The following is a 10,567-nucleotide window of genomic DNA, read 5'->3' as shown; positions in this document are numbered from 1 at the left end:
ATGATTATGGATATAATTGATTAAAGATGTTTACTGTCTTGATATTATTATTTTGTCATTGATGTCAAGAAATTGATTTTCTAATTCAGTATGATGTTGCCATATCTTGATAAGTATCATTTGAAGAGTATAAAGATGTTGGTAAAAGACACAAAAAGAATATGATGAATAAGGGGATGAATAAGGTATTCAATGGGCAACTATTACCGAGTCAGACAATGATGAGATCATGATGTTTAGATTGTTTTAACATCATACATATGTTGTAAATTGTAAGGTTAATACTATACTATGTTATCAAGGAAAGAACTTAGTTAGTAAACCCTAAGGAACCTAGTCGGTAAACCCTAAGGTTATCGGTATCAGTTAATGAAGGCAGAATGTCTACCGAGTGAAGTTTAGTATTCATCGAGTTGTAACCGAGCTATAACAGAATGTATTAAATGTTTACACGCGGTATTTATGAAGGAAGCTAATGAGCTGGAACTGATTAAATGATTGGTATGTCGTGCATGAAGTTTGTTAAGAATCTAAGGCAAAGGAAAGTCGGCATGAAGATCTACAGCGCAGATTGAACCGCAATACCCTAGCACAAGTTCCAAGAAATGTATGCAAGTACCAAGGCAAGGTAAAACATTTTCAGGTCGAAAGATGCATTGAACCTGGACAAGATCGAAGATCTGATGGCTATGATTGATCATGGGAAATGTGATCAAGGAGATTATGCGGTTACCTAATTGTTTATAAATAGGAAACTATTGATAAACAATGTATGTGGGCAAGTGTATGCACAGGGATGCTACATAGTGATTACCGAGCACAGAAGCTTGAAGACCTGTTTGAATAACAGAGTATAGAAGCCCAGCAGATGGACAAGATTAGTTCTATGTCTAGATTGTATTAAACAAATAGGAATCTGCTTTAGCATTTTAGATGTGAAGTTGCAAATAGATTTTTATTACTGTTATTTTGTGAAAGTGACAGAAAATCTCTTAACCAAGTGGACTTAACAGTCTTATTGTAAAGCCCTCTAGCAAGGTGACATTTTGATTGAGTGTTTGAAATCCTTTAACAAGGTCGCTTCTAACAAAGTGAAGATCCTAACAGATCTGAGGGAAATCCCTTAACCTGGTCACATCTAGCAATGTGTTTGTAATCTTTAACAGGATTTGCTTTTAACCGAGCATACTCTAGAAGAGTATATTTCTTAGTGGATCCAAAATCCCACAGTGGTTTTTCCCTATTTGGGTTTCCACGTTAAATCTAGTGTTATGATGTTTATGATGTTTATATGCTTTTGAGTTTGAATGTTTAACAGTTTTGGTTATATTACTGAAGTATATGTTACCGAGGTTGAATCTGATGTTTTTATGGAAGATTAAGTTTGTATGATTCACCCCCCCCCCCTCTCATCTTGTTGGTTATTGGATCTATACTTATATTAAGTATCAGAACTATCAGCATATGATAGATCCTACTGAACATTTCCACCCACTATTGCAGCCCACTGTCTAGATAACAACATGCCATAATGAGGTTTGGTGTCAGTTACAATGACATCCATCTTGTATGTTGCTTCAGGGAATGGTGCTATTTTTACTTCAACATCTTTCATTGTACCTATCACTGGCACTTCTCTGTTATCCATATCATAACACTTCCCATACACTGTACTCACTAACAATCCTAATTCTTTCATGACACCATAAGGCATTACATTTGCAGCTGTACCAAAATCTATCATACAGTTTTTAATTAACCGGTTATTTACTAACAAAGTAACATAGAAAGGATCAACCTGTGAGGGTTCTTGTGTAATAGTTGTTCCAACATATACCTCTGGGGTTTGTAGCTCCTGATCCTTTTCATCCTTAGTTGAACCGGAAGGTAAAGTTGTGTTACTGTCGGATATCTTAGAAAATAAAGATAGAGCAGCTTCTCTATGTTCCTTTATTTTCAATAATTCTATCAATGGGATAGTGACCTTCATTTGGGTAAGAGCCCGAGTCATATCAAATATGGAATTATTAATCAACTCAGTATTAGCCTTAACTTTCTCTATCTTACACTAACCTGTCTTCTTCATTGTGGCAGTTCCTTGTATATCACTAGTAGCTTTATCATCCATACCCTTGGCTACCTCTTTAACTTGGTTCTTCTTTTCTTGACCATCTTGAGGCAGGGTGGTGTTACTTGTTGCTTTCTTCTGGGATATTTCTTTTATAAACATCAAGCTAGGTTCACCTTGATTGCCATCCTTCTTAGTACTTCTCAAATTGTAGTTGTGCTTGGCTTTGGCTATGGCAGCTTTAGTGAGGTTTCTTACTTCTTCGTCACTAGGCCTTCTGAGATGAACTTCTTCATCTTCAATTGTTACCACATTCAAAGTGGGATGCCAATCAAGTGTTAACTGTCCTTGGTAAGACCTCTTACTATTCAGCACATCACATTCACTAAGTTCACTTTGTAATGACTCATCATCACTTTCTATGATAGTTTCAAACATATTTTTATCAGGCTTAGCCTCTTGTCTCATGGATTCTTCAAGGGCTTGAGCTACAGCACATTGATGAGGAGAATGTGGTCCATCACAAGCCATGCACCAAGGAGTATTCTCCATATTATGAACATTTCCTCCTTTTAAAGGATCTGGGGTATCTTGGTTCTGAATATTCTTTGGCTTCTCATATTGAGGCTTACCATCCTTCCAAGTAGTGTTGTAAGGCATGTCATGCAACCTAGGAGGCCTGTCTTACAAATTGTAATGAGGTTTATCATTTTTACTCACCTTGGCAGTAAGATCTTTCATGGAAATCACTAATTTCTCTATTTTGTCTTCTTCTTTAGCAACTTTATTAGGTTGCTATTTTGATTCTTGCCACAGCCTACCATCAGTTCTTCTCCCTATTTTCCCAGATGCTTTTCTATTGCTCTCTACATTGATAGCAATTCTAAATGCATCTCTCAGACTATGTGGATTTTTATCCCTCAAAATATAAGCCATTTTAGAATCAAAAGCATTGTAATAAGTATTCAGGCACATATTGTCATCTAACCTCATTACTTGGTATAGCCTATGCATTGCTTTCTGAAATATGGCATTAAAATTTGTGACAATTTCATTATCAGACTTTCTGATATTGTTGAGCTCATTGAGCATGAAGCTCACATTAGTCTTGTCACCATATTGTTCCTGAAAGCAATTTTTAAAATATTTCCAAGACCCAATGCTATTCACAAGGAGACATCTGTACTAGTCCCTTGCATCATCTACTAAAGACTGTACAAACAATTTCATGATGACATCTTCATCTACAATTTCATAATCATTGATCAAATCGCCAAAAGATTTTAATTGCTCTTCTGCACTGATTGCATTATTCCCAGCAAATTTGTGAAGTCTATCCCTCAATTCCGTAGGAACATGGTTAGAGTACCCTGGGATTCCATCAAAAAAGAGCTGCCTATAAAGTTCTAGATTAATAGGTCTTCTCTGGAATTGGTTAGCAGCAAGGTTATTTCCCATGTTCATTCTCACATTGGGGATTTTAGTTAGAGAGATCTGGTTACCTTGGTTAATAACAGGGGCTTGATTGGTTGTGGCAGTGCTAATAGGCAAGGTTGGCTGAATTTTAATCGGGGGGAGTGAAGCTTGCTGAGGAACAGGTTCATTTAGGTCTAGTGAGGGAAACATGATAGGAGGAGCCTTCAGATAGCTAATCTTTCTCTTAACTTCTTGGTTAGTTTCTTCTAATTCATATTTCTCTAACTCCATTTGCAAATATTCTTTCTCTTTCTTCATCCTTTCCATCTCTCTTTCATGTGCAGATAGCATGTGAGAGATCTCCATTGTAGTCTTAGATCCAGACCCACCTTCCATGCATTTCTGCTTTCCTTTGTCACCATTATTTCTAATAGGTTGTGGGTCACTAAGGACTTCCCTACTTGGTTGCACTACTGACTTGTATGCAAGTTTGGTCTTAGGAACTAGGATTTCTCTAATCACTGGACCTTCGTCCTCACTCTTGGCCTTTTCTTGGGTAAATAGCTCAAGGTTAGCAATTTGTCTTAGAAGCTTGTCTCTCTCCATCAATTTGGCTTTCACCTCTCTCTCTTTATCTGCTTCCTTTTGTGTTCTTAAGGAAATTAAATGATGGACTCTTATATTTAGGACTTCAATTTCTTGAGATGCCTTATCTTCCTTAAGGAAGATTTCTTCAGAGTCTGAAATATTGACTTGGTCAATATCAGTTAAACTGATGTTTCCATCAATTGTCCTAGGTACAGAATCTCTCTTAATGTTTGAACTACTTATGTCTTTCCCAGAAAAACTAGCATGGGAGATCCCCTAATTTGAAACTTGGACATCTTCAATATTCCCAAACAAACTAGAATGGAAACCTAAAATATCATGCTCAGATTTGCGGGAAGAAGAATTTGAATTTGCATAGACATGTCTCTCAGATGAATTACCTGTATTGATGCTCTTTTGTACCCAAGCAACATTAGATGGCTCATGTACAACTGATCTTTTCTGGCCTCTCCGTGACTGTTCAGGTAGTCCCTCTTGAAATGTCTAATGAGGATGCTTCTTCATGAAAGACTTGTTGTTCCTTCCTCTGTGGATTATGCTCGTTTTCTTAAAAAGTTTCACTTATTTTAAAAGGACTGGTTATGATTGTCAAAGTCGCCACCCACAAAGACTGTGGGAAATAAGAAAACAAGCTTTAAATAAAAAAAACTTGCCGATTTTTAAAAACAAAAATCATGAAGATTTTCAAAGAGAGAGACAACACAAATCAGAGATCAGGCAATTTTTCACCACACAGATATCCGAACAACTTCTAAACTATTTCATGCGCCAATCTGCAATATAGATACACACTATGACTCTCCCCAGCAGAGTCGCCACTTTTGTTAGTCTCAAATTCTGATTTCCCTCTTATCCCCTATAAGAAAATGAATAACTCTATCTGCATACAAAGAGATCAAGGAAGAAACAACCTTAGAGTAACATATAACAAGGTTTTTAGAACCTTCTACACTTTGAACTTAACCAAAGTTCAGGCGGGTATACCTTCTGTGAATACTTTCACACTTTTAAATGAGATCCACAGTAAACCAGTGTAAAAAACCAGTGGATTTCCTCACCTCAACATAAACTGAAATATTTGAATAAAAACTTATATACTTCTTCAGTATTGATCTTCAAGAAAAGTAGAAAGAATCCCACAACAAGTACCAGTGCCTTATCCAAGCCACAAAGTCACCTAAATTAAGCAATAATTTTCAACAACTGAACATTCTAATATGCCTCATCATCTTAGCTTTTGTGAACCTCATACATGCCTAACATATACATAGATCCTTCCCCATTTAACTAAAATAACTCATCAAATTCATGGCAACAGACAATAGATTTGCTGATAGAAATAGTCCTTGCACATATAATCCTTCTCTTAAAGAAGAAAGCTAGAAATAATGTCTATTAGATCGCCTTACAATCCATGCTCAATCAAACAACCCTAGATTATTCAAATGAAACCAGCAAATTACAGAATGCACACTAGAAGACAAAGAAATTTTAGGCCTGAAACTTTGATTTACATATTCATATTCATTCTTGAAAATATTACATCATCCAGAGTCATCTCCTTGAAACTAGAAAAAACCTAGGTATATTTTGCCAAAGTTTCTTTACAAAATTCTTGTGAGCCCTTTCTTACTAGTCCTAGTATCCATTTATAACAATATGGATGCGTACAAGCTTCAGACATTCCTAAAAAAGTTTGTTACAAACCGCGATACTCTCCAAGAAATAGTTACAAGTCTTTTTCAATATCAACGGCCTCTTCCATTTGTTGTTCTACTGCAACCTTTTCTATCTGCTCTGAAGTATCTTCTTCTTGTCTGATATATTTGTCCTTCCACTCCTGGAACACGTCATCACTTGGCCAAGCAAAGCTAATAATCTTTTGTTTCATCCCTTCTATCCTTTTCCAAGTGACCCTTAACTGCCCAATTTATGTTTCTATGAAACCGTAATGTGATTTCACCTTTTCAATCTCTTCAATTGTCTGGACAAATAAGGATGTGTTATTAGTGTTAATGATTTCATTAACCCTTTGGGACAATTTGTGGTCCATCTCTTCTAACCATGTCTTCTCCTCTTTTAACTGAATTGGATCGACAAAACCCCCTGGAAACAATTCACATTTGTCCTCTGAATATTCTTTTCTATATAGTTGGGCTTTTCTTTTTACACCTGCCCTTTCCTCTAAGAGTATATTCATTTCTTTTATAAACTCACTAGTGGACCTAAGATTGTCATTTTCCTCTGCATCTTCATGGGATGAACACATGAGTTCTAATTCCTTACCTCTAGGCATCCACTTATTAAGGATTGGTTCCAAGGTGGTTTCATCCTCTCTTAATTTAATCAGAATATTGAGGATTATTTTCATAGAAATGTGCACAACAGAGGCCTTGACTGAATCAGCAAATTTCAAAATTGTGGCTTTTACCTTTTCTTCATACTTGCTTGCAAACAAGGCTTGAGCTTGTTTGAACTTTTCCAACTTATGTTGGACAATTTTAGTTGATTGGAAACCAGAAGGCATAGGAGAAGGGGAATATTCTATAATGGGACTGGTAGGTGGAGGTCTTGCTAGAGAGGAGGCTATCATGAGAGTAGAGGATTCACCTGGATGGTGCTGACCTGCCAACTAACTCTGAAGTTTAGAAATAATACTGTCCCTATTGGCTATTCCTTCTTTGGCCTCATTGATAATGCAACTATATCAATTGAGATTTGCACAGACCCCTAATGAAATAATTCACATAGCAATGATCGAATTCAGACCAGAATTAGGAAGAAAAAGCACAAAAACCTGTTATTCACCTTAACAAAAACCGCTCCGCACCAATTGCTCTGCAATAGACTTCATTGAAATGATGCCAAAATTCAAGTTGATGTGGACTCTAATATGGCAAGTTGGCATTGAATTTTAGAAATTAATCCCGCATGCATCGGGCATCACCTCAGAATTGAATTCACAAATCAAATTCAAAAACGGGCTCCAACGGATCATAAATTCTCTAAGTATTTCCTCTGTTTCTTTGTTTTCGCTATTTTGCAGAGCTTAAAACCTCCGCACTTTTCTTTTGCAAAACAACGACAACCGCTGGATCACGGGAACTTGCACTGCTTTTATTCTGTCTGGTCTTTCTATGTTAGTGACGGGTCCTACCTTCTTTTTGCTATTTCGCAGGCCTTAAAACTTGTTCAATTTTCCTTCGCGAAGCAACGTCGGCCATTAGATTGTGATCTTCCTGCTCGGACTTTATCTCCAACAACAACCGGCAGTCTTATTAACTAACCACGCATCACCTTGATGGCTAACGGTTTTTGCCATTTCGCAGAGACTAAGATGTAGGCATCTTCGGGCTACGAAACACTGACAACCGTTGGATCGACCACAAGATGAACACCTTTTAACATGCTTTAGACCTTTCAAGTGGGCCCTTTATCTCGGAGACCACTTGCTTTATCTCATCACCGGTTAACAAACGCCACGTGGCAGTCGACCATTTGCTCAGGAAGTTCCATCGGGTTCCATTCTAAAACTTCCACGTGCTTTATTTCACTATTCTCCACATAACTGCCAGTTGAACCAAGGCGGACCCTCAACTACCCTTCAGAGGCACGCACACTTGACAAGTCACCATTACACTCCACGGAACAAACCATTTGTCTTGCCAGGTCATGCCTTCGTGTGATTTCCACATCATTTTACTAATTCGCGAACACTAATCTTCGTTTGACTTGCAGCCACGAAACCACGACAACCATCTGATCAAATCATACTTAATTGGTTTTTAACTTTATGACCTACCTGTCCTTTGGGCCCACCAACCTCTTTTGCCATTTTGCAAAGCTTAAAACTCAAGTTACTTATCTTCGCGAAGCAACGATATTTGTTGGATCTCAGGAACTTGCTCGTCGGTTACCCTTGCTATGACCACCTCACCCGAGCCCACCACCTTTTTGCTAATTCGCGAAAGGAAGAACACATGCATCTTCTGGTCGCGAATCAATGCGAGTCGTTGATCTTTTTCTAAACTGATCATCCTTTAACCAAAGAAGTCGCTTGCCTCTGGGACCCGCCAAGTCTTTCATTGTTTCACAGAGCTTATATCACGTGAATCTTGGGCTAGCGAATCAATGTGAACCATTGGATTTAAAACAAGATGCAGTCCTTTTATCTTACGGTCAATCCATCTGGTCGGGCCCACCTAGCCTTTTCGCTATTTCGCAAACATTAACTTGCTAGCATCTTTGCCTAGCGAAACAATGACAACCACAAGATTAACAATGAGTTGCACCATAATTAAGGGCCCCAACAAACATTAAAATAGGATAAAGGTAAAGGCGCACAGATTTAAAACTTTAAGGGGCCGCCTAGGGAAATAACTAATGGGGGGACACTTTTCATGATAGACCGGCCCTTCTCTAAGTGGCAAAAATAACTCAGAAATAGAACATAAGGGTTTTTTCAAACATAGGAAGGGTTAAAACTGAAAACCTTAGACCCTCTTCTGATCCAAGAAAATCAAAGGCAACAAAGCCATACTAAACACATTTTTTGTAGACTTCTAGCCAACTATGGAACAAGAATATCCAATTTTAAACAGTGATAACACTTCCCAAGGCAATTAAATATCCTAAATCTTAATGTGGGACACTTATCAACATAATGATGGTCTTGGAAGGTTATAAAGACTAAAGGAACTAACTTCTATACCTTGGGCTAGCACAAGGAATGGTCAACAACACCTCACAAGCAATGAAACTACAACTAGACAAATTGGGGATAGTAGCGCCAAATGGGACACTAGCGCCCAAAGAGGGACACTTGCATACCATGTTGTAGTCCTAGTTCATTATTGGTGTTCAACACTAGTACTAGTGTCTAGTTATGGTGTGGGTGTCTTGGTTGTGAACTATAGTCCTGTTCTAGTGCTAGTGTCCTGACCAATAAGAAACCTAGAGTTAGGGATTGGTCACTAGGACACTATGAACGTAAAGGAAAACTCCACAAAATCCCATGACACCCTAGGAGACCAAAAATGAGAAAAATTTACATCAAGAATAAATAGACCAATGAATCCCTTGGATGATAGACACCACCAAAATGTGAAAGGAGAAGCTAGGAGGGTCTATTATGAACTCAACTATGGTCCTAACTCTTTCCCTAAGACAAAGGATTCAAGGACAAACAATTACAACTCATTCTTACTTTTGTAACACTTTACACCACTCTACATGAGGGTCAAAATTGACCTAAGAACTTCACAACACTACTTGAAACACAACAAGTAGACATGAAGGAGACATAGTGGGTCTAAAACATGACCTAGGATGACTTCAAGGCACCTTAGATTAATTTTAAGTCAAAAAACAAGTTCCTAGTCATTTCACCTTGATCAAAATAAGCAATTTGATAAAATCACAAAACAATCATGCTTTTCTCCAACACCGAGACACAAATAACAATTCATAACCAATCAAATAATCCAATAGCAATTGCATCCATCTCAATGAGAGGTCTAATAGAAGATTATTACATTTACATTACAAGAAGACTCAAGTGTCATTTCATTATGCAATTACTTTTACTAATTCAATTGAAAATGATAAGTAAAACCATGAGATAGGAATCCATTGAGAAATATTGTTCTACTATCCTTTAGGCCCCAATGTGGTATACATAACACTCAATAATGTGAAATCAATAGATCCACTCCCTCCATGTTAGGAGATAGTCACAAGGCAAAAAACACTCTCACACACAATATATGCGAGTAGTTTGACATATAATAATCCAAATACAAGATATGAAGAATACATGCATCCAAGAATGAAGATCTCATGATATCCAAGACAAGGCATCCAAATATGCATCAATAATTCAATGCCAACAAGAAATAAATAATAATCTTTTAGATGCTACACAACTACTCAAGGGGATAGATATTATAGAGCAAGAGAGAAGTGTCATCACGTAGCTCGAAGAGATGGCTCATGTGGAATCTAGTAATTCTCTCCAATAGACGAGACTCAATCGTACTAGATCAATGCCCCATTGATAACCAAGTCTTTGTTAGACACAATGCACCACTGAGAGGGGGGTGAATCAGTGGTTCTCAAACTTTTTCCCTTTAACTGACTTATGTGAGTATACTAGTTATTAGATTGTAACTCAATACATACTTACCGGTTAGTAAGGAGACTAGACGCAAATGCATTCACATAAAGGGACATCACATAACACCTATATGTAAGAGGAAAACCTACAATGGGAAAAAAAAACCTATATGAGAAATGGTGTTGGAGTCTACTGCTCCAATCTAGCCTCACAATGAAACTATGTTACAATGTTTAGGGCACCAACCCAAGGAGCACCAACCCCTGACTGGTTTATGGGCACCAACCCAAAGGATCTACAACCCCTACTAGTTTATGGGCTACAACCCAGAAGAGATACAACCCTTGCACCGAGCTACA

The sequence above is a fragment of the Cryptomeria japonica genome, chromosome 9 (genome assembly GCF_030272615.1).
Source record: "Cryptomeria japonica chromosome 9, Sugi_1.0, whole genome shotgun sequence".
Taxonomy (NCBI): Eukaryota; Viridiplantae; Streptophyta; class Pinopsida; order Cupressales; family Cupressaceae; genus Cryptomeria; species Cryptomeria japonica.
The sequence above is the reverse complement of the archived record's forward strand: the minus strand, read 5'-3'. Positions refer to the sequence as shown.